Source organism: Amblyomma maculatum, chromosome 4, assembly GCF_055883805.1.
Source record: "Amblyomma maculatum isolate TAMU_Amacu chromosome 4, ASM5588380v1, whole genome shotgun sequence".
Classification (NCBI taxonomy): Eukaryota; Metazoa; Arthropoda; class Arachnida; order Ixodida; family Ixodidae; genus Amblyomma; species Amblyomma maculatum.
The window spans coordinates 160,038,929-160,064,264 of NC_139347.1; the positions used below are offsets into that span (position 1 = coordinate 160,038,929).

Sequence of the window (25,336 nt, forward strand, 5' to 3'; positions counted from 1 at the left end):
ACGTCTGACCTGTTGTTGGTAAAGTAACAGTTCGTAAAACTGTTTACTTGCGAAGAAAAATCAGGCTGCTTGTATCCTCATATTTTTCCTGCGCGGTAACTTTTCTCGGGAACATATATAGTTTACATTAAAAAAAAAACAACAACAATAAAAAAAAGATTTGAACAGTAAGCATAAAGTACAGCCTAGTCCAGAGAGAAGTCGCTGTGATCGATCTCGACTTTAGTCCTGAAAAACGAGCTGGTCTTTTTTTATGCGGTCATATAGAACTTCTGAAATGAGCAACCATCATTCAGGATCTTTCTTTTTGTTTATTAATGTTACTTTTCATCACTCCTGAACTCTCTGCAGCTATGAACTCGCGCAAAGAAAATGACGTCGGAAAAGCACTATGCCTATCGCAGCAGTTGTCTGCTCTTGCGACAAGGAATTCAGATTTCATCTCAGTGCGCAACCTATAGATCTCAAGGGTAATCACGAAACTAAACTGTTGACCTCCCGCTTCACCCTTAGCCTGCGGGCCACCGGCCATCACAGCGCCGTCCCGGTCGTCTCGCCTAGTCCTTGTCTCTTTGCGCTGTTATATAATTTATCTCTGTTTCTTAGTGACTTCGACGCTGCTGCCGCTGCTTGTTGATCTGGCGACAGCGCACTTTTATTGCTAAATCATTTCGTCGCTCATCACTGGAGTGCGCAAAAAGTAAGTGTCCACAGAATGAGTGGCCAACAAGCCAGGACCTTTAAATAAACACTCCTCTGGTAATCGAACCCTTACTTTTTCGAACAACAGCCGAACGCGCTAACCAACTATGTCACGCCGAGCACGTAAGAAGCGTGTCTTAATTCTTCTTGCCTGGCGTTCCTACTGTCTCCATGTCAAATGATGATGCAGTTAGTGATAAATATCATGATGATAGTAGCGATGGTAAGCACGCTGCGTTATGTCATAATGGTAATGATGGTATAGAGATGACAATGACGTTGCATTTAGTTGGTAATGGTGATAGTAGCATTAGTGATGATAATAATAGGAATAAAAGTGACGATACAGTTAGTGAAAACAGTTCTTTAAAGTGGCTTTCACGTTTTCCGCTCTTTAGGTTTCCTTTAATGCCCCTTTTAATTTCTTTACATATTCCATTATGCCCTTAGGCAATAAACAACGTTATTAAAAAAAAAAGCAGACTTGTAATTTATCACTCGGACATTCAATGTCATTCTTCCTGAATTCGACCAGTGTGGCTGACTGATAGTGAGACATGGTTGCTTTAGCGGAGCTCTCTACCTTACACTAAAGCAATGTTGATGCCACAACATCGCTAAAAACGCAATGCCTCCTTCTGCGCCAAGATGAAAGAGCACAGACACGTACTGTCACTTACATCCAGCCTAGCATTCTGCCGATAAGGTTGGTGCTAGGGATTCATGTACTCGGGCGAACATCAAGTCGCTATCAGCCAATTTTGATACAATGCTTAGAGAAATTCGGAACGGGACATTTGAGATACCAAGGCGCACAGCCCTCAGAATGGTTATATACCTCATTTTAAAGAAACAAACGAAGCATCAGTAAGATTGTTCGTGGAGAATGACTGTATAATGGTTCCTGATCGAATGAACGCTGTTCAAGGGAATAAGGATAAGAATTTCACCATTTGCTAGCCTTGTCGACCATGAGGAGTGTGCAACTCAGTAGAATGTAGCAAAAAAAAAAAAAAAACAAATACACTTAGGTAGATCCATGTTCCTTTGAACATTATCCCAAAAAGAAGTTTTTATGCGCAAGTATTGCAAAAGCAGAGAGCGGAATGTTTAAAATCCAGCCGTAATAATTTTGCACTTTTAGATTGAAGCGAAAAAAAACGTTTCTTAATTTCTATCTTGCTGCCTTCGTCACAAATATTGATGCGAATATTACTACGATTCTTGTGTTGCTACATGTGGGGTATCGTTCGGCCCTGCGGAGCATTTCGACGTCAGTCTTGGCACACATACACTAAAATGTCGCTGACAGCATTATCCTGTTTCGCACACGCGAAACACGGGGATCGTACCGATTGCTGCTCCCGTCTGTAAGCCTGTAATAAACCCATCATAACAAGGTCGTTAGGCCGACTACAGGCGTAACCACCTCCGATTGGGGTTCTGCGCCTCCTATGAAAGAGCACCGCTTCTAAGAAAAGAAACGATGCCTCCTCGCTGTCTGTCCATCACGTATATTCACTCCTTCCGAGATCTATCAGGTCATTTTTTTCTTAGATTTTCTATGCACAGACATTTTCTCAATTAGGCGATATGACTCTTCAAAAATTATCCCTTTATGTTTCTGGATAGGTATTGGTGCACACGTTATTTTGGTGTTTCTAAACAATGGAGTCCTTTTCTATCGTTGCGGCCATATATATAGAACAACATATATATATATATATATATATATATATATATATATATATATATATATATATATATATATATATATATATATATGACCGGTGTTTCCACATGGTGATATTTTCAATTATTTTTATCTTTAATTTGTACCGTGAGATTCGGCATTTGTGACTGTAGCGCAAACAGCAGTGAGAGAAACACGAAAAATAGAATGACTCATGTAGCTGACGGAAGAAATTTTTTCTTGTCTACAAAATCACGGATGACCAGCAAAATTTAAACCAAACATGCAGACAATGGCGACAACAGCAATTACTACATATTGATATTTGTGTGTGTGTGGCGGTGTAATGGTCTTAGGTGAGAAATTTGTGCAACTGATCTTTAAGCGTCGCTATGACCGACCAAATGGTCCGCAATATTGTCTCACCGCAAGACGGGGCTTTTTGTTTTTCTGATTGTTGTCATTGACCCTAAGTTAAAATTCCGTCATCATGCAGCTGAAACGTGCAAGAAAATTTCCTAAGAATTTCGAGCTCTAATTAAAGCCCAAAGCAATTTTGCAATCCAAACTTTATTATCTCTTTAATACATATTTGTCCACAGCCACTTAAACTATGCCTCATCCAAGGATAAGGCCTTCAAAGGAAAACTTCAAAGCAAAGCCCATGCGTTTTGCTTTGAAGAAAACCATGCGTATCATAATCTCTTCCCTCGAATGTCACTGTCGCGTATTTGGTTCATGGTTTTAAACGTTCTACCTATCTCGACCTTTTATTTCTACAATGTCAGTGTTCTATTCTTTTTTAAGATTCTTTATCATTAGCTCCTACTAAGCATATTCCCTCTCGGCACGATCATAAGCAACAGCTTCACACGCTTCGCGCTTCGTAATACCTTGTATTACCTAAGGTCAGAAATTACTACGGGAAAGAATGCCTTCATTTTTTTTTTGTCATATTATTTTGGAATTCTTTGAACTTAGGCATTAATAGTAAAGCTGAAAGTTAGACATTGATCACTAACGCAAGAGTAAGGTTTTTGCTTTTTTAACATGTGATTTTAATGTTATTTGTCCCATGTACCACGGCATCTCTGAGTGTTTTATTATAACTTCTCCTGCGTTATATTGTTTGTAGTTAAATATTCTTTCAATGCATATTAGATAGTATCTAGTTATCTATTTTTTGCGTTGCTTAATAATATAGGTTGTGTACAGTTCCATTTAGTCACTTATTGAAATTTATTTTCATGATATAGCTAGGTCCCACCTGCAGCCTTTTACCACGGGACCTCACGCTGTTTATTCTTATAATTTTGTTTAGGATTCCCTAATAATATTCAACTTCAAATGTATATCTCCACTCGCATGTAACAGGCGCTGAACACTGCCTCTTGGAGGGATATATATTTCCAATCAGGCTGCCCCATTTTTTTAAGGCTTTAAGCGAACAACACGTCGTCTCCCCTTCGGCGTCCAGTGTCGGGACGTGAAATCTTGATTGATCCACGTGTTTACGGCATCACTGCTCCATGAACTAGCGTAGGGATTTCAATCGCCTCTCAACTCTCACGTTATACCTGACATCATGGCTGAAACAAAAGTGAATAAGGGTGAAATGCGTTGTGAATGGAATGCCACCCCATGTTTCAGATTATATACCTTTATAAAAAAAAAATTTGACATTAAACAAATGGCGAGAAATTTGCATTTTGAATTTGAAACGACTTTCGAACCCGAGGCTCTTTGGTGCGAGCCAGTCGCTATCGACATCGCGGGAACAACCGGGAGTCTACACGTTTGCCGAGTGTTTTACGAAAAGTAGTCCGACTGCTTGCTAACCACTACGTGAGCCATTTCAAACTACCGCAGGACGATATGACGTCATGCTATTAAAGCGGAGCTTAAGTAAATTGTAAATTCGTTTACAGTAAACGAAAGGTACACTACCTGTCACACTTCTCCGTGTACTCCTGTACCGCGCCGTAAGAGAACCGCAGAATGTGGGAAGGAAAAGAGAATGAAGTACCTAGTGGAGGTCTACAGTCACGACATCACGAAGCACATGGACGCCTCTCCGCTAAGCGCCTTAAAATGTTCATTCTTTCTGAAAAGCTATCTTAGTTGAGCAGGTGTGGAGCTGCACTCAGTGGTTCGAATGGGGGAATAAGTAGCGTGAATTGAGATTAGGTGTTCTTTGTACGTGTAGGCATAACGTTCCACCTAGCTAGGTTCTATGGTGAATAAATGATGAACAGTTACGAATTTTTCACATCGCATGGACGCTTTTAACACACTTTAGGGTAAGGATGCCTGCGTTGAATACAGAATTATGGTTCACCCACTAAACTAGAATTACCGAATATTTTTTTTGACCTTCAGATGATACCCGGCGCGGCATCTCAGTTGTTAAACGCTCGGCTACAGTGCCGGAGTGCCCGGATTCGAACCCAACCGCGCTGGCTACGTAGGTTTCGATGTAGGCGAAACTCAAAGGCATCCGTGTGTGCTGTGCGATGTCAGTACATGTTAAAGATGCTCAGGTGGTCGAAATTACTTCGCAGCACTCCACTACAGCACCTGTTTCTTTCTTACGGCTTTCACTCCAGCCTTCTCACCTTCCCTAACGGTGCGATTAATGTCCACGGAAAAATGCGACAGACACTGCACCTTCCCTTTCCTGTAAACGAATTATTATTATTATTATTATTATTATTATTATTATTATTATTATTATTATTATTATTATTATTATTATTATTATTATTATTATTATTATTATTATTATTATTATTATTATTATTTCGTTTCGCGTATGCACGTGGTGATTATGTCGGTCTTTTCAATTTCTTCTCTTCCGTCGACTGGTCCCTTTTAAATGACATTAATGATTCAGATGGACAAGTCAGTCGCTTTACAGAAATAGTTCTTGATGGTATGCGTCGGTACATACCTTTGCATACTCCTACGCGTAGGAAGTTCCCTTCCTGGTTTTCAAGGGAACTAATAACGGCGTTAAAGCTCAAGGAACGGGCCCATCGTAAAGCGAAACGCCCTGGGTTTCACAATTGGGCAGATGAGTTTCGCCGTGTGCGTTCTCTTTGCAAATGCTTATACAAGCGGGACTACGACTCCTATCTTGAGTCTTTAGAGAGGTATGCCTCAAATCGTCCTAGTCAGTTCTGGCGTTACGTTCGCAAGCGTTCCATTAAATCAGATTTAAGTATCAGCTTAGTTGACTCTCAGGGTTCGGAAATTCGGGATGTTGCCGACAGTTTTGCACAACATTTTTCCTCCGTTTACAAACATCCACATTGTGATTCCGTTTGCCTCCCATCTGGTGCACTATCTAATTCCATTCTCTTTGACGAGGAGTTGATAACTGAGAGTCTTAAGCGTCTGAGACCATCTTTGTCTCCTGGACCTGATGGCATTCCAGCTGCCATAATAAAAGCCTTCAGTTATATCTTCGTACCAGTACTGACTGCCATATTTAATAACTGTTTAAAAAATGCTGCCTTTCCTCGCGTGTGGAAAATGGCACGCGTGTTTCCTGTCTTCAAGTCTGGAAACAAAACTGATGTTTCCAATTATCGTCCGATTTCTCTTCTATGTGCAACCTCTAAGCTTTTCGAATTAGCTTTGCACAGCGTACTTTCCTTCCATCTCAAACATATCATAGTACCGAATCAACATGGCTTCATGTCGGGTCGCTCTACTTTGTTACGACCGTGCACCCGCATTTGCGCGCTCTATTGTTCGCCTGTGGGCATGAATAAGTGCTGTGGAAATGTGGTGATGGTCCAATGGCTCTAAGTGAGCCTGTTTCCAGGAATCCTGTTTTGTAAGCCTGTTTTGCTTTGTGGACAACCTGCAAATGCCAAATTGACCCTGTCAAGAGAACGTCTGGAAAAACACAAAGAAACGTCCCCCTGCGGGAAATAGCAGGAAGTGCTTTCTTTCTTTTGTTCACCCTTCCAGTCGAGAAGGGCTATCCTCCAGTGATGAATGCCTCCTATCCAAAGGAGACGACAGAGTGACATGTCCGCTGACGTGCAGGACAAGAAAGGAGCATGACGCATACGGCCATTAAGTAATTTCCCAGGAATGCAGGAAAGATTTGCAATTGTCGAAAAGGGACAATGCTGGGAGCCCTATGCGGCGCGCACGTGTACTTGGGTTTCTGAGAAGTAAATCCACTTGCCGGAACCAGCTGCCTATCGATTCTTGGCTGAAGAATAGAAATGTACCTCCTCGCCGTTCCCAAGCTTTTCCCGCCAACAAGTGACCAGGCTCAACGAAACAATGCCGGGCCAGTCAGTGCTTCAGACCATCAGTGCAGTGATGTGTTCGATTGGATGCCGATATCTGAGGGGCGTGCCCTGGATTTGGTTGGTCAGCATCTTCAGAGAGGGGCTGGACATAGGGGGTTTTAAGAACGCTGCAGAGCACGAAATGTCGCTCTGAGCCCTGGGTAAACGGCTCATCCAGTCGCTTCTCGCTATGAACTCTTAACGCTTGCCATTTTGCTGATGTACCCTTCTTTTTCGTGTAAATATTGTAAATAAGTTTTCTCAAAGTGCCATTAAACCTGCTTGTACATATTTCACCAACTTCGAAGATTCAGTCCTTCTTCAACCCCGAGTCTCTGCACGCTACCAAGTGAAGGCCGGGTCGACATAGCCCCAGCGTCACGACAACTGGTGGCAGCGGTGGGATCTGGATCTACAAGCCCCAACACTGGTGACCAGCGTTGGGATCTGAATCTACAAGCCACAACATCTGATGACTGGAGGTGGGATCTGAATCTACAAGCACAACATCTGGTGATTGGAGGTGGATCAGAATCTACAAGCCACATCTTGTGATCGGAGGTGGCATCTCAAGTAACAAGCAGGCGCAACAATCGGCCAACAAGAAAGCAGCTCGGAACATCGATCGCATGTGTGGGTGAGTGCTTGGCTTTTCTTCTGATGTGGACCAGGTTCTAGAACAGGGTTAGATTTTAGAACTGGTAAAAAGTGTGGAAACGCCTTTAGGTTTGGTAGTTTGCACTGTTGTTTTGGAAGTAGCCGACACTCGGAGCGATCATGGACCTACAAAAGCTGCAGAAACCGGACCTGTTGCTGTTGTGTGAGGAATTGGGAATTGATACAAGTGGTTTGGCACGAAAACCCTTGATTATAAAGGCAATCACTGATCTGGGAACCGATGATGAGGAGCTCAGTGAAGCATGGAACCTCATCGGTCAAAAAAAGGAGCAGCTCAGACAGCAGAAAGAGCGGGAAAAAGAGGAAAAGGAGCGCGAACGTGAGTGGGAAAAAGAGGAAAAGAAGCGTGAAAGAGAAGAAAAAAAGCTGGACCAAGAAATTGAGCTCCGGAAATTAGAACTAGAGTTGAGCAAGAGGTCGGGCAATTCTCCCCAGCTAGCGGTACCTCTTCTCAACAAGGAGGCAGATTTCAAGATGTCAAAGTACATGCAGCCATATGTGATATCAGGGGATATCGGTCTGTATTTGGCTAACTTTGAGCGAACATGCGAAAAACTGTCCTTCCAGCGAGACACGTGGTCTCAGAGATTATTGACGGTTCTGCCCTGCGAGGCAGCGGAGGTTGTCGCGCGGCTTAGCAAGGAGGACGCGGACAACTACGAGAAGGTCAAGGCTTGCCTTCTGAAAAAGTATAGGCTTAGCGCCGAGGCGTTCAGACAACGTTTTCGGAAAGCTAGTAAGTCCAGGGACGAGAGTTACCCTGAATTCCTGTACAATTTAAGAGTAAATTTGGGCGAGTGGCTAAAGAGCACAGATTCCTACAGTGATAGGGACGCTGTAGTCGAGCGAATTCTTTTGGAGCAGTTTTATAACTGCCTCCCAGAAAAAGAAAGAAATTGGTTACAGGACCGAGGCGAAATTAAGTCGGCAACTGAAGCTGCCGAACTTATTGAGGAGTATGCTTCGCGCCGACAATTCAGCAACCCAGCAGTGGATAGGCCCCGCAATCCCAAGTTCAGTGTAAATAACCGTCAGAAAAGGCACTTTGCTAGATTTGCAAACGAAGAAAGGAAGGCTTTTTCAGGCAAACGCCCTAGAAAGGACGGCAGTGAGAAAAGTGGGGAAGTGACCAACGCGCAGAACACAAAGAAAAAGTTTGAGGCTAGGAAGCCGCTCACATGCTTTAGGTGTAATGAGCAGGGTCACATTGCCGTCAACTGCCGGAAAGAAAAGATTGTTTTCTCGTATGTCAGTGACTGCGATGACAATATGCAGCTTTTGGAACCCTACCTGCATGACCTAGTAGTCAACGGGAAGCCTTGCAAGGTACTGCGCGATTCGGCCGCAACGATGGATGTTGTCCATCCGGCGTATGTGTCGCCTTCCGACTATACAGGACAGTGTGCGTGGATCCGCCAGGTAGTGGAGGAACAGAGTGTGTGCTTGCCAATCGCGAACGTGGTCATCGAGGGCCCTTTCGGCAAGTTAACAACCGAGGCTGCCGTTTCAGGAAAGCTTCCTAAGTGCTATCCGTATTTGTTCTCCAACAAATCGGATATGCTACTGCGAAAGAGGGGCATCCTTTTCGGAGACAGAGTTGTGCCAGCCTTAACACGTTCAAAGGCGCGAGAACTAGCTACACTGCTAATTCCAGAAAAATCCACCGCGGAGGAAACGACAGCTAAAACAGTGGTCGATGCGGAAGACAGTGGGTCAGAAAACTTTGAGAGCAAGGCATCTCAAATAAGTCAACTTGAAAGTGATCTTGATGAGACGCGGAATGAGGACGTCCTTGGGAGTAACCTCTTGCCGCCAGCGTCTAGTAATCTAACGAGACTTTTAAGTGAAAACCGAGAGGACTTAGCTATGGAGCAAACCGTGGTAAATCTAACGTTAAACCTTCCCGAGGAGATGGGGGATAACTTGATTTGCCTCAGCGGAAAAGGAAGCAACGCTCAGGAGCTTCTCAAAAAGACGGAGCAGAGAGGAGAACTAAAGAAATCCCAGCTGTCCGATCTGGGCGAGATAATAACAGAGTTTGAGGCCTGCTTCGTGGACAGGCCAGGCAGAACTGATTTGACTGAGCACGATATTGAGCTGACTTCAGACGTGCCAGTGCGATCAAGGTGCTACCGATTTTCTCCAAGGCAAAGAGAAATTCTGGATAGGGAAGTAACTCGCATGCTGGAATTAGGAGTAATAAAACCCTCGGAAAGCGATTATGCTTCGCCTATGATCTTAGTAGAAGCTCCAGGTAAAGACCCTAGGCCTGTGGTAGACTACCGAAAGCTAAATTCTCTCACCAGGGATCAAGTGTATCCTATTCCGAATATTGAGGAGAGAGTAGAACAGGTCAGTAGAGCGGCATATGTGACTACGCTGGACCTTACTCGAGGATACTGGCAAGTACCGCTCACTGAACGCGCCAGCAGATACGCGGCTTTCGTCACTCCGACGGGCAGCTACCAGCCAACAATGATGAGTTTCGGGCTCAAAAATGCTCCATTTTGTTTTTCCCGACTCATGGATAGGGTTTTAAATGGGTGTGAAACATTCGCGGTGCCTTATTTAGATGACATTGCGGTTTTTTCCGACTCATGGGCGGACCATATGGTACATCTAAGAGCTGTACTGAGCCTTTTGCGTCAAGCTGGACTAACCGTAAAGGCCGAGAAATGTTGCCTGGCAAGGGCGACCGTGGACTACTTGGGTCACAATGTAGGTCAAGGTTTCAGGAAACCCAGCGAGATTAAGATTTCTGCGGTAGCAGACTACTCGCGGCCGAGCACGAAGACGGAAATTCGAGCATTCCTGGGTCTGACTGGGTACTACAATCACTACATCCCTAACTATTCAGCTTTGGCTAGCCCTCTGACCGACGCTCTCCGCAAGACAGAACCGACAAATGTAGTCTGGGACGAACAAAAGGAAGCCTCCTTCGTAAACCTGAAGGCTGTGCTGATTAGCCGTCCGGTATTGCGAGCTCCAGACTATGACCGAGAATTCACGGTCCAGTGTGATGCCAGTGATCGAGGGTTAGGTGCTGTTCTCTGCCAGAGAGATGACGACGGTAATGAGCACCCCGTGCTCTACCTGAGCAGAAAACTGAGTTCTAGAGAAAGGGCTTATTGCGCGTCAGAGAAAGAGTGCGCTTGCATTGTATGGGCCATTCAAAAAATTGCAGTGCTATCTTGGAGGGGCCAAATTCACCGTAGAGACGGACCATTGTCCCCTGGCTTGGCTGCAAACTGCGACATCGAAGAACAGTCGCCTTCTTAGGTGGAGCTTGATTTTACAGCAGTACAATTTTGAAATAAGATACAAAAAGGGGAAGTTAAATGGGAATGCGGACGCGCTTAGCCGCTCTTTCTAAGCGGTCCGAGATGTTCCTCACCATGTATCCAAATTGATAATCAGGTTTTTTTTTTTTTTTTTTTTTTTTTTTTTTTCGTGCGCTTGTATATGTGTGGCTATGTAAAGCAGCACGTTTGGTTTTCTAGGAATACGTGGGTCCTGAACGTCTTGAGAGTGGGCTTTTCTCGAACAACAATGGCAGTTTTCTTTTAACCTGGTCTCTTCAGACGGGAGCCGAGTGCTTGCTTCGACGTGTGGTTGAGTTTCAGACAGCTCGAGCAATTTGGCCTACAACAATCAAGACAACGCGACAAGCAACAGCGAGCTTCAAGCGTTCACGTGCAGGCCATTAAGTCGTCTCTTCATGCAGCAGCTGGGACTGCTGCCCTCCGAGACTCTTCTGGCGGGGGAGGAGGCTGTTACGACCGTGCACCCGCATTTGCGCGCTCTATTGTTCGCCTGTGGGCATGAATAAGTGCTGTGGAAATGTGGTGATGGTCCAATGGCTCTAAGTGAGCCTGTTTCCAGGAATCCTGTTTTGTAAGCCTGTTTTGCTTTGTGGACAACCTGCAAATGCCAAATTGACCCTGTCAAGAGAACGTCTGGAAAAACACAAAGAAACGTCCCCCTGCGGGAAATAGCAGGAAGTGCTTTCTTTCTTTTGTTCACCCTTCCAGTCGAGAAGGGCTATCCTCCAGTGATGAATGCCTCCTATCCAAAGGAGACGACAGAGTGACATGTCCGCTGACGTGCAGGACAAGAAAGGAGCATGACGCATACGGCCATTAAGTAATTTCCCAGGAATGCAGGAAAGATTTGCAATTGTCGAAAAGGGACAATGCTGGGAGCCCTATGCGGCGCGCACGTGTACTTGGGTTTCTGAGAAGTAAATCCACTTGCCGGAACCAGCTGCCTATCGATTCTTGGCTGAAGAATAGAAATGTACCTCCTCGCCGTTCCCAAGCTTTTCCCGCCAACAAGTGACCAGGCTCAACGAAACAATGCCGGGCCAGTCAGTGCTTCAGACCATCAGTGCAGTGATGTGTTCGATTGGATGCCGATATCTGAGGGGCGTGCCCTGGATTTGGTTGGTCAGCATCTTCAGAGAGGGGCTGGACATAGGGGGTTTTAAGAACGCTGCAGAGCACGAAATGTCGCTCTGAGCCCTGGGTAAACGGCTCATCCAGTCGCTTCTCGCTATGAACTCTTAACGCTTGCCATTTTGCTGATGTACCCTTCTTTTTCGTGTAAATATTGTAAATAAGTTTTCTCAAAGTGCCATTAAACCTGCTTGTACATATTTCACCAACTTCGAAGATTCAGTCCTTCTTCAACCCCGAGTCTCTGCACGCTACCAAGTGAAGGCCGGGTCGACATAGCCCCAGCGTCACGACAACTTCCACCAACCTAGTCACGTTTATGACGTATGCCTCTGCAGCAGTCCTTCAGAGGGGTCAGGTTGACACTGTGTACTGTGATATGAGCAAAGCTTTCGACGTTGTTACTCACTCACTACTTCTTGAAAAACTTCTACTCTCTGGCGTTGAAGTCTCTCTCGTAGCCCTCCTACGCAACTATCTCCTTGATCGCTTCTGCTTTGTCAGTGTCAATGGACAGACTTCTTTCGTTTACCCTGCAACGAGTGGAGTTCCTCAAGGTTCAGTACTAGGCCCGCTTCTCTTCTCCGTTTTTATTAATGATGTTTCCTCGGCGATAAAGAACTCCTCGTTTCTTCTTTATGCTGATGATATAAAAATATTCAAGGTAATACATTCTTTTCAAGATTGCGTGTTGTTGCAATCGGACATATCTGCTTTTTCTGATTGGTGTGCGATGAATCGACTTACCCTCAATTCTTCCAAAACTAGGGTTGTGTCCTTTACTCGTAAAACACATAGCTTTCTCTACCATCATTCTGTCAATTCTGTGCTGTTGGATAGGGTTGATGAAATTAATGACCTTGGTGTACTTTTTGACCGCACCCTCAGCTTCTCCTCTCACACTAAACGCATTGCTCAGCGGGCTATGCGCACACTCGGATTCGTTTGCAGACTTTCGAGAGAGTTCCATACTCCACTTCCGTTCCTAAAACTGTACCTGTCCATATGCCTCCCGGTCTTGGAGTATGCGTCGGTTGTTTGGAATGGCACTTGCAAATCGAACTTGGACAAGGTTGACAGAGTACAAAAAAAATTTTTACGGATATTTTATTATCGCTTTCCTTTCGCAACTTCCCCCCTCGCTCTACCAGGAGCGCCCAACTGAATCTTCCTTCCCTTCACTACCGTCGTATCAGACTTGATATCATATTTCTGTACAAACTCCTTCATGGCCACATTATGTGCCCTCAGCTCTTAGAGTACATCCTACTGCGCGTTCCGCGAAAGAGCATGAGGGAATTCAGACCATTTCAGGTTTCTCCTCTTCATTCCCACTCCCCTCTGGACAGGATGCAGTGGTTATTTAACTCTTTTTGTCCTCACCTTGACATCTTCCAAAACTCGCTCTGTTCATTTACATTGGATGTTCGTAGCGTTGTATTCTAAATAGTACTTTATCACATATAACTCCCACTTTCTAGCCTTAAATTGTATTTACTTCACTTTTTGCTTTTTCTCCTGTTCAATGCTGTCTGTATCTTGAACTACTTTTTATCCGTTTCTTGCTTATATTTCAACTTTAAACTTTATATTCGAATCTTACTGTCCCTTGTTCAATTTTACTTCTTTATTGTATTATTCTGTATTTCTAGCCTGTGTTTTAAGTACCATGCACTTGTTGCGCCTGGAATGGTTGTTTATTTTATGTATATTTCTATATTACTATAATCAATGTCAGTCATCTGTTTTTTTTTTTTTTTTTCTCTTCTACCTACCGTTCTTTTTTTTTTCTTTATTTCCTGGTGTGCTAAAAAATTCTCTCACTGTGTATATAAGTGATGATACTCATTGCTTGCTTAATTTCCGTGATACTTTTCGTCTCAGTTTCATTTCATGTATTATTTATTTCTTTTTTTTGTGTTCTCTCTGTGTGTGAAACATGTTTGTGCTTTTTCATTTTTTTTTTTTTGTGCTGCAGCACAAAGACGACATGGTTGTTCCTGCGCACATTAAATAAAGATTGATTGATTGATTGATTGATTATTATTATTATTATTATTATTATTATTATTATTATTATTATTATTATTATTATTATTATTATTATTATTATTATTATTATTATTATTATTATTATTATTATTATTATTATTATTATTATTCACATGACAGCTCAACTGCAAGTTATCGATTTCCACGACCGCTTCAAATAAAAGTAACAGACAGGATCGATTAACAATTGCGACATAGGAAAGGAAGCGCGTTTTTACGCGAGAGCTAGGTATACACTCGTGTTTAGAAAAAAGTAATATCAGACATTAGAAATTCACACGAGCGGCGACAAATGACCGAAAATGCACATGTTTAAGAACAAAGAAAAGCACACATAAAATACATCCTAACAAACAAATGCATCGCAATCCGTATACATACAGAATAAAATTTGGCTATTTGTGATGATGATGATGATGATGATGATGATGATGATGATGATGATATATACAATTATGAATGGCAATGTACCGTCTTTGCCAAAAGTAACCAGGCAGCACGTTTTGCTTCTCGCTTGTATTCTAAAGACGCCATGCCTTTCCAACGATCACAACTTGCTAATAAGTGAGGACCGGAGCCCGGCTTTACTTTACACATATTTACAGCTTCAGAAGTGGCAAGAATTCTCTTCTACTCGACTAAAAAGCGGGACCTGCAGCCTGATTACTTTTGGCAAAGACGGTACATGAAGGTATAGACAGTGTGGAATAATTTGCCAAATAAAATTGATATAATACAGCAATTGCATGCACAGTATGTATTGCACATGTGTGTTGCGAAGTAAACAGCTGTCAGTGGACATATATGTTTCCATTATATTGCAGATACCAAGGTGTGTTAAAAAACCACTCAATACACGTACATTCGACATGTTTGGATGCACATGTGTGTTCTAATGTATACAGGAGTGAGTTGACATAAATATTTACATTATGTTACAGGCACTAAGGTAGGTTAAATACCACCCGGACGCGTCCATCCGACACGGAAACAAAAGGACAAGACCTTTGACGAATGAACTTTCGCTTCCAAGGTAGATATAAAACGTTCCTCAGCCAGAAAGCTTACGATCTCCGTTCGAGTACGCGCCAGGACAGGGAAACGCGCACGTCGGCGACGGCTCAATGTGACAGCCTCACAACGATTTCGCCATAACGCGAAAGCGCCAGCTGCCATCAGCAATCGTGCAAAGTGACCGCGAGGACATATACTATTTATCTGAAATCGGTTAATACCTAGACTTCTGAAATCGGCATGAGCTGTCCTCCAAAAAATACGAGCAACAACGCATTGCTGGGCCATGTGACGGTTGGATTCTTGAAGTGGGCAGTTGAGGCTCTGTGCTGTCCACACAATGCCCCATCGTTGCAGCCGATCTCGTGTAGGCAAAACTCCCTACTCCAAAACCACATAAAGTCACGTAAATGCCCTGGCAGAATTGACACTGTTAGTGGTAACCAACAAATGGAATCCGCCCTTCGCCTACGTTCCGCAGGCACCAGCGGAAGTAGTAATGTTCCCATTGACTCCACTACTCTGTTCTCCAAAATGTCTAAGTCCGGGCTCATATGGCGGGCATGGCGACGAATAAAGAGAATTTTTTGGGTACATACATACATACAAAAACTCACATTACTCACAGACCAAAGCACTATACAAAAAACTATAGAGTGCATATACATAATAAACTCAAAAACATGATTCCCCAGAGAAGAGAAAACAATACAAGGGGGGGTTCTAATAAAGGACGACTGACATCTGAAAGGTTCGATCGTGAATCCGTCACCGTACCACTATTCCTATTCAACTTTTGTCGAGCTTCCTCGGATGTGTTCGGAACGTGACCGGGAAATAAAAACACGTAGTTCAGATCTCCCTTCCCTTGCAGCGCGGTGCTGATGTCCACCGGGAACTGTAACAGTAACTGTCAGCCACTTTCCTATTAATAAATACAAATTAAGTGTAAATATCCACTTAAATGTGAGACAAATACTGCGCCTTTCTGTCCAAAAATGAATATGAATTTTAACAAAAAAATATACAAAACATTCTAGAATGTAGAGACGGTGCTGAATGCGCTACATGTATACTCTTTCCTCGAAGATTAGGCATCTCCCTATTTTTTTTCTTCGTACTTTGCTCCTTTTATGAGGCGAAATCGAAAAAAAGAATACTCTCCCCACTCACAGAGTGGGACTGTTTTTGAACACAATCGTCAATAGCTACTTCTTGCTGTGTCAGACTCAGAGCGAATTTCGCAACTCTCTTTCTTTGTTCATGGCACAGCTAGAGGACATTGCGCAACAGAACCCGTCATTAAAATATCTGGCCCTCGGACCCGCACTATGGGCTGTGGAACACATGAGTATATGCTATTTACATCTAGCCCCACCTCAATCATATTAAGTGTAGTGGGTGGAAATTAGTTTCTGGTGTAGGCTGCAGAGTCCACCTTATTACAGAGTGTGCTGTATACTGCATGTTAAAATGACTTATGATTGACAAAATACATTGCTACGAACGCTATAGCATTGCGATAAGATGGGCGCGGTTGGCTACACTGGGTGCCACCGGAAGCAGGATAACTTGCAACTGAGAAACTGTACCGTTCTGATGTAAGATACGGTTTCGGAATCATTGGAAATCTGGCCCAGTACAAAATGGTACGCATGGCTTATGACGCCAAGTACGGGCCTAGGTAATTTCTTCTCGCTTCTTATCTGTTACTTGCCCGTGAAGAGCTTTCGCAAAGCTATCGATAAGCCCTCGGGGTACAACCGCGTGCGAAGGTGCTTGCGGCAACAGAGCACTCTTGCGTGCTTCCGCCTTTGGCAAGCATGGGAAACATAATTGCTGCAGCGACAGATCGAACTAGTAATAAAAGTAGAAGGGAAACTCACGAAAATAGCCTTTTTTGTTGTTGTTCTTGTTAGGAGCTGCAAGCCAAGCCGTCTCTTTATGGCAGTAAAAGTGGTCGAGCTTTTAACTCTAAGCGCCCTTACCTGGCTGGCAGGCAAACAGTCTCTGGCTGCTTCCTTGACGGCCACTTCGAGCTTCTTAAACGAAGGGCTTGTTGTACTGTCGCTTTCATACTGGTGAGCGGCTCTTGTAGTTTCTTCCTGCACACAAAAGAGTGATCTCATTTCACTGTGCTGAGGATTATTCTTCCCATCTAGTTTGCCATTGATGCGTCCGTGATCGCTTCGTTTTATTCTAGACTAGTGCTGTCCGGCCTTTTACGCGTTCTTCAGTTGAGAAGTCGTGGAAGTGATTCTCGTTTTCTTATGGAAATGAGTCCAGGTGTACCAGTGGACAGAGTAATAGGAAATGCTGGGAATAACAACAAGATAATCTTTTTATCCTATCTGTTATTTGCTGAAAGGGTCTGTATTGGTCTTAGAAGTGAATGAGTGGTGCCGACAAAGAGAATTTCACTCGGTCGGTCACATTGCCTTTACACCTCGATGAGAGACGACTTCGATCCTTCCGTCAACATTTGCGAATGACCAGTTCAGCTTTAATGGGTTTGCTTGTCATATCCTAGGCTGTGGGGTGACACTCCCATAGAAGCAATGGGGCGGAAAAATCGCTGACGACACTAGCGGCTCCTGTCATTTTTTTTTTTTGTGCGTGTGTGGTAAAAACTTGGATCGCTAAAATGCACCTGTACCCACTCGAGAGTAAAACAAGGCATATAATGCGTTAAAATGTTATATTTTGCTATTATTAACACTGAAAAATTATTAGCAATGTGTACGACCTCATGATTGTTTCGCAACAAAACGCTTTCAACTGCCCGTGGCTGGTTTCGAAATTAACCTGCGAGCATAAATGTATTGTGCCCCATGCTTCTGTAGATGTGGAAATTATATTTGTATTAGGCCCAGCGTAACCTGCGTTTTGCCTCTGCCACCGGTGTGCTGGTACCATTCCGATGGTGGCGCCTCCTATAGCGCGGAAGCAGAACTCGCAACATGCCACCCCCCTGCCCAAGACACTGTCAGCTTATCATACTTTCTCCCACAGTTTTGCGTTCAGCTGTACATAACAGTCAGAGTGACGCACAAATTTAGAGATAGATATTATAATCAAAAATAAGCAATATGGCACGCCAGGCTTTACAGGCGGGGAATTGGAGTGACCTCCTTCCAGTTTAGTGATGTGATACCTCCTTGGCTTTAATGTATGAAAGGAGGAGCCGATTCAAGCATGGGAAAAATCGCAAGGGCGTGCGTAATTTTGCTCACGTGCAGTTAATCGGAAAGCATTGATGATTCTGGGCCAAATTACGTTATTAGCTCGTCCTGCGTTTCGTTGCTTTCCCAACGAGTAAAAGTTTAGTTACTTTACATTTTTATTAGTGCTTGTAATCTTTCTCGTTTTTTGTTTAGTTTATTTTTATTTTTCGTTTATTTTATTTCAACTTTTGTGCTGTTTTATATTTATTTGTATTTTTAGTTCCCCGGTGTATGTTTATTTTATTTTTACTTGTGATTAACGCGGTCCTGTGCCAGCTGTGTCTACATAATCAGTTAGCTGTTGAATATTATTGACGGGGATGCTGAATTTACGCTCTGCGAAAAAAGAAAATGATGTTAATTTCATTGCAAAAAAAAAAAAAAATTCTCCTCCGCCTCGCTGGCTCAGTGGTTAGAATTCTCAACTGCTGATTGTGAGGGGTCGAGTTCAATTCTAAACTCGTGGACCATTTTCTGGTACAGATTAAACACAACCTGCCCGTGCGCTGTGCGATGTCAGTATACCTTAAGGAACTGCATGTTTGAGATTTTCTGTGACCGCGATTGCGACGTCTCTAATAGTTGATGTTGATTTAGGGCTTCAAACCCTATGAATCAAACCGAACCATCCTTTTACGGTTTAGCACAAAAATATCCCCGGCACTACAACTCAGCATTCAAAACCTGAACGATTGATTTTACTATGCGGTCAGTCAGATTTCTAAGCAATGTCACCTGGAAGCCAGCAATTGAATGCATTTTATTTTATTGTTATTTATTTTGGTTGACGAAATATGATCAGTTGCAAGACTTCCGACGCTCCGCCGCGGAAATAGGTGATAGCGATGCCAAAGTGGGAAGCTGCAATTTTTTCACTGACACTGCCTGAATACACTTTTATCTTCCGGTTCGTAACGGTCATGAGTAGCGTGACGCTTGAATGCATCGTTCAGTTACTGTAAGCTTATGCGCTTGATGTCAAATTCGAAGTTTCACCTAAGAGACTGCAACTTGTTTGCCTGGGTTTTGCAACGCGCCTACCCTGCTTCACTCGTCCAACGCTAATCATTAGCACTGAATTGAGGGAGTGGGTCTCTTTCAATATTGCGGCACGAGCGGCCTCGGCCAGCCATGGCGCACCAAATTCAACGGGGACAGGACGTCACATGAATGCAAAGAAATATCTAAGCGCATTTCTTCGCGAGAGGGAAGAATGCCAAGAAAGCGAGAGGCAGTCGGAAGCGATCCGTAGGTGTATGTGCCTTGCGACTAGCCCGGCTATGCTCTCCCGGAAGAGGACACACAGCGGCGACCTAGAAATGAATCAAAATTGACGCGCCTGCGGCAGTCATGAATACACTTCCTCGTTTTCGACCTTATTTATTTGTTCATTTCACTCTTCATATCTACCATAGCGACTCCTGCTGATGAGAGATTGCCTCTTGGTAAATAGGCGAACCATTTTTTTTTGGTTCGTAGCAGTTAACAGCTGACCTTGTTTCGTGAGAACAAAATACGCTCGAGAGCTCCTTTTAATTCAACGCACGATTTATTTCTAGCCCTGCACTTCACAGCAGAAAAAAAGCTATCAAAGAGATTAATGGGAGGGCTTTTTCTTTCATTATTGCCACCTTGATTTGAGTACAATAAATTTACCACTGCTAAGCAAATATGCAAAAATTTTCATCGACAAACTACGTTATATCAGACATTCTGTGCGCATTTGCTCACTTGCAAAAGTCGTCTTGCGGAAAATAAGTCATCGATATTAAGTCAGTCGCATTGACTACAGCTTTCAGATCAAATGATCACACGTGACGTCCATTGTACTGCAGCCGGAAAACATTTATGTTCCACCAAAGATGTGGGCTCGAGCAACGAAGACTCGGAAGGCAAATACAAGGAGGAGCGATGTCCAGTCCTTTGGCGATCTTTCCAAATTTTCCGACCATCCTGCCCGAAGAGGCAGAACTACGTGCCCGTCTCGGCCTTTGCCGTTTCACTTTTTACGCGACAGCTCATAAAGCTCGTTCAGTCAAAAGACCGCCGCCGCAACATAAAATTGAGAGGAAATCAGAGAAACGCGTGCCTGAAAAAGTGCGCACTTTATTTCATATCAAACTAGGAAAAATCTGTTCTTTGTCCTGTGTTCAGGGTGGTGTCCAACCATTTTTCTTTCTATTTAGCATGCATTCATTAGTCATGTTGGAGACTAGAGTCTATAGGGATTCAATACGACGACATAGGTACCACCTCCAAATTTATTCCTTTCTTTGTAAGTGTGTAGGAGCCCATACAGAAGTGAGACCGATTGCATCATCCCCCAAAACAGACCAATGAGCCAGCGTTTAGCACTTTGCCAAACCTTGCGATGTCAGTGCAGGTTAAAGAAACCCAGGTGGTCAAAATTTTTGTAGCCCTGCGCTAAGGCCTCCCTCACAACCTGAGTTGCTTTCAGACGTTAAATATCGCAAATCGAACCAACTGCCAAATTCTGTCCAGTCTCACAGTACCGAAAATTCTCGGAATGTAAAGGCGGTGTTATAGGTTCTATAAGGCATACTCTTAAGGCGAAGTCGAATTATGCAGCGCAATGGCACGAGGCCTATACGATACGAAGGGACAAACAGCCAGAATGCGCTGTATTTCTCTTGTCTTCATTACAGATCATGCCGTTGCTCTGCTTCCCTTTGACACTCTGTCTAACCAACTCACGCACCAGTTCATCTTTCGAAGCTTAAGGTTTCTCTTAAGCTATATTTGCCGTGTTGCTACAGGCCGGAGCCATCTATCTACTGCCATCACATAATTATCTGCAGGCCCCGAAACACTTGAAAATTTCGTGGCATGAACACTTGGTCACAATGATGTCTGTACCCCGCCCTTATACTGCTGTTGCGCCTTTAAAGTGATAAGGTGCAGTGAAAATAAATCTTACGCAGCTAACCGTAGCGTGATATAGCTCCAATTATTTTGAGTGTTGCAGGAGTTTTATGTTCCAGCGCGAGGCACTAGCACCTCCGCTTTCCACCTGAACATTTCTACATGCGGTGCAAAAGTAGAGAGAAGTGGAGAAATAATATTGGAGCGAAAGCTCTACTACTTCGCGCATAACCAAGGGTATCGTTTCTCCTTTCCACTCTTGATCTTCATGTTCCACCAAGGTCAAACCAAGCACACACCAAGATTAACAATGCATGAGTGTGTGTCATGATCTTGAGTGAGGCTGGGGATCGAGTCCCATAGAAAGCCGAGACATTGAGTCTCTCCTTCAGATCACAGTTGTCATAGCAACTGTGACGACAGCCGTTATGGAGCCACCGTAATGGTGAATGGGACAATGGTAGGCACAACATATTAAAAGAAATTTATTGAAAAATATAAACACACCAAAAGACAGGGCCTCCATGCGTCAGTGAACAAGGTAGATGCACAATAGAAAACATACAAGGCCATAACAACAATATAATCCAGTGGTCATGTGGCCAGACTTTTATTGCGAAAGCAATACTACTTTCACTTTCGAGCCTTTGCGTTGCGACAGCGGTGCACATGAAATGACCTTTCGCATGACCTCTGTGCGACGTCACGCCTCAAAGCTGGGCGACCAACTCGCGCCGTCCGTGAGAGACGGCGGTGCGCATGAACGGCGGCCTAACTCCCGCTCTCTCCGCCAGGAGCGCAACAGGTGGGGTGACGTTATACAGCTGTATAAAGTGGCGACCGACTCGCGCCGTCCGTGAGAAACGGCGGTGCGCATGACTACGGTGCCGCCTACTGCTAAGGATGCTTTCGCAACCTACCGGGCTTAACCAAGCTAAGCCTCTGTCAACTTTTTTTACATTGATATAGCAGGTGGTTCAGGTTCTATCGGGAGCTTCGCGACTACCAGATATGTTTATTGCCGGGCATGCCAGCGATCATTTGTGCTCGTTATACAAAGGCTAGCCACAGATTTTAAAGCCAAATGAAATCGTTGATCTTAAGAGTAGAGTTAGTGATGCCTTTAGAGAAAATGGTGCGCCTCTGGCGAAAATGACGCACCTCTACCAACATGGGATGTCAGATTCGTCCTTTTTCATATCAGAATTGCAGCGTGATATTTTTGGTTTTCATTATAAGCCCTCTTCTCACTTTGTGCATAGCGCTCGTGAAAAAGGGGCTGCTTAGAATCGAGTACATACGGGATGTGGCTCCGATTGCATGCCTGATCACCTCACTACACAAAGGGACCTAACGCAGTGTGCCTTTTTGAAATCGGGCTTGTCTGCACGAGCGAGCTTTCGCCGTCACACATGTTGGGAGTATAAAGCTACTTCTGCCCTTTATTCGCGAACCCCTTCAAGTAGCAGAATCGCAAGTCAACTTATTTTGAACACCGGCTAAATTCTCTGCATTTTCTGTCCTACAGGGCAGAGTTTAAAGTCTCTTCGATAGGTGGCGCTAGTCCCCCAGCGGGCAAGAAATTCTCGAGGGACCGCGCCTGACGTTGAGCAGCTTTGTTCCGCACTATACTCTTTCCGAATTGCTCAAAACACAACTTACCAATGGCTCAGAAGCACTTCCTTCTATAGGGCTAGTCATTACGAATGACCACGCTTGATGCCTAATAAAGATGCGCTTTTGTTGAAAGTGGCGCGGCATTGAAAGGCTTCGGCATAATTTCCCTCATAATGGATTCCTAATGCACGCTGACATCAAACAACTGTACGCTGCTAAATTGTTTGCATCATATACCTGGCACTATGCAGTCTCGAACGTAACTGCATAGTAGACTTCGCATCCGATGAACAAATCTTGCAAGAAACTTCGCCAAGGGTGGGGACGGCAAAACACTTTGGGGCAGATCCAGATTTACCCGCAAATAACATGAATTACTAGCGAGAAAGCTAATCCATAAGATATGATTTGAGAAATGAACACGAACAAATAAGAGAGACAAACTGAGCTAACTTTATTCTTTCATGACGACCAATTACTGTCCGGGTAACGATTCTAGTTGAACCTTATAGAAGCAATTTGTCAAATTTTGGTTCATGCAACAGGACACATGGACGTCGGCAAGATTTTGTCTTGAAGGGGACAAACCTGTCCAATCGCAGCTGAAAACAAAAAAGGGGGGGGAGGGGGGTGTATGCTCGATTGGTTGAAACGAGGGAGGAGGGGAGAAGGATAATGCAAATTCGGGGAAGGGAGAAGCAAGTACTCCTTTTTCACCTTCCTGCCGACGTCCATGGCAGGACATGGTATTCCTACTCACCTTCGGTAGGGCGATTCCATCGCAGCGCTTATTTATGTACTCTCCGTAACGTCCGTGCGAGCCTTTTAAACACATAAATTGTGTAGTTCGTCGTTTCAAGAAGCACTGCAAGGTGTGGCCAGGAAGTCTACAACAAATTTGATTACCTCGAAAGCGCAGAAAGCGAGCACACAGGAAATTTGCTTTGCAAATAATGGATAAAAACATGCACTGTCGCTTCGAAAGCAGCATAACAGTGTACGATCCTAAGAAGAGGGAGGCACAAATTGTGTTTCCTACGTCTAGTCCGGTGCGTTGGTTATGTTTCTACAAATCTTTCATGATGACACAGACTTCAAAAAAACCAAACAAAATATAATCAGAACAAATATAGCTCAGTGATTACCATGAAAACACTGCGACGAAGTTAAAATGTCAAACTGTTCATTAGAGGCAGCAGGAGGGTTTCTCGGGCCTATCTTTCAGGGCACCATCTACATGGTTGCGAAATGGTTTCGTGAAAGAGTAGTGAAACTCTCTTCGTATTGTAGAAGCGATGTGAAGATCCGGATTCCATTCACGTAGGCGATGGTGCAAACGACAGTTTCCCACTTGTTCTCCAAGAATAATCACCGCACGTCATAGAAGAGTAGGAGTTAGGATGTGCAAAACCCGTTCTTGGAATCAGGTAACCGGGTGCTTATTTCTTTGCTCGGTTTTGCCTTGATGGAATGCACGTAGTGAAGAAGATTTATGCACCATAGTCGACGTCGAGCTTTTATCAGCAATAGCTAGAGCTCTGACGTCTTCGCCCTCTCCAGTGTGTGTGTGTGTGTGTGTGTGTGTGTGTGTGTGTGTGTGTGTGTGTGTGTGTGTGTGTGTGTGTGTGTGTGTGTGTGTGTGTGTGTGTGTGTGTGTGTGTGTGTGTGTGTGTGTGTGTGTGTGTGTGTGTGTGTGTGTGTGTGTGTGTGTGTGTGTGTGTGTGTGTGTGTGTGTGTGTGTGTGTGTGTGTGTGTGTGTGTGTGTGTGTGTGTGTGTGTGTGTGTGTGTGTGTGTGTGTGTGTGTGTGTGTGTGTGTGTGTGTGTGTGTGTGTGTGTGTGTGTGTGTGTGTGTGTGTGTGTGTGTGTGTGTGTGTGTGTGTGTGTGTGTGTGTGTGTGTGTGTGTGTGTGTGTGTGTGTGTGTGTGTGTGTGTGTGTGTGTGTGTGTGTGTGTGTGTGTGTGTGTGTGTGTGTGTGTGTGTGTGTGTGTGTGTGTGTGTGTGTGTGTGTGTGTGTGTGTGTGTGTGTGTGTGTGTGTGTGTGTGTGTGTGTGTGTGTGTGTGTGTGTGTGTGTGTGTGTGTGTGTGTGTGTGTGTGTGTGTGTGTGTGTGTGTGTGTGTGTGTGTGTGTGTGTGTGTGTGTGTGTGTGTGTGTGTGTGTGTGTGTGTGTGTGTGTGTGTGTGTGTGTGTGTGTGTGTGTGTGTGTGTGTGTGTGTGTGTGTGTGTGTGTGTGTGTGTGTGTGTGTGTGTGTGTGTGTGTGTGTGTGTGTGTGTGTGTGTGTGTGTGTGTGTGTGTGTGTGTGTGTGTGTGTGTGTGTGTGTGTGTGTGTGTGTGTGTGTGTGTGTGTGTGTGTGTGTGTGTGTGTGTGTGTGTGTGTGTGTGTGTGTGTGTGTGTGTGTGTGTGTGTGTGTGTGTGTGTGTGTGTGTGTGTGTGTGTGTGTGTGTGTGTGTGTGTGTGTGTGTGTGTGTGTGTGTGTGTGTGTGTGTGTGTGTGTGTGTGTGTGTGTGTGTGTGTGTGTGTGTGTGTGTGTGTGTGTGTGTGTGTGTGTGTGTGTGTGTGTGTGTGTGTGTGTGTGTGTGTGTGTGTGTGTGTGTGTGTGTGTGTGTGTGTGTGTGTGTGTGTGTGTGTGTGTGTGTGTGTGTGTGTGTGTGTGTGTGTGTGTGTGTGTGTGTGTGTGTGTGTGTGTGTGTGTGTGTGTGTGTGTGTGT

At 44.2% G+C, this 25,336-nt stretch overlaps 1 protein-coding gene across 1 annotated transcript in view; it reads right to left on the reverse strand.

Moving 5' to 3' along the window:
• The window catches only part of LOC146193369 (uncharacterized), a 37,780-nt gene extending 14,325 nt beyond the window's left edge, over window positions 1-23,455 (reverse strand). The window contains exon 1 of the mRNA XM_084600087.1: window positions 23,388-23,455. The gene's annotated coding sequence lies outside the window, so the exon portion shown is untranslated. The remainder of the gene's footprint in view (window positions 1-23,387) is intronic.
• Between the last annotated feature and the right edge of the window lie 1,881 nt (window positions 23,456-25,336).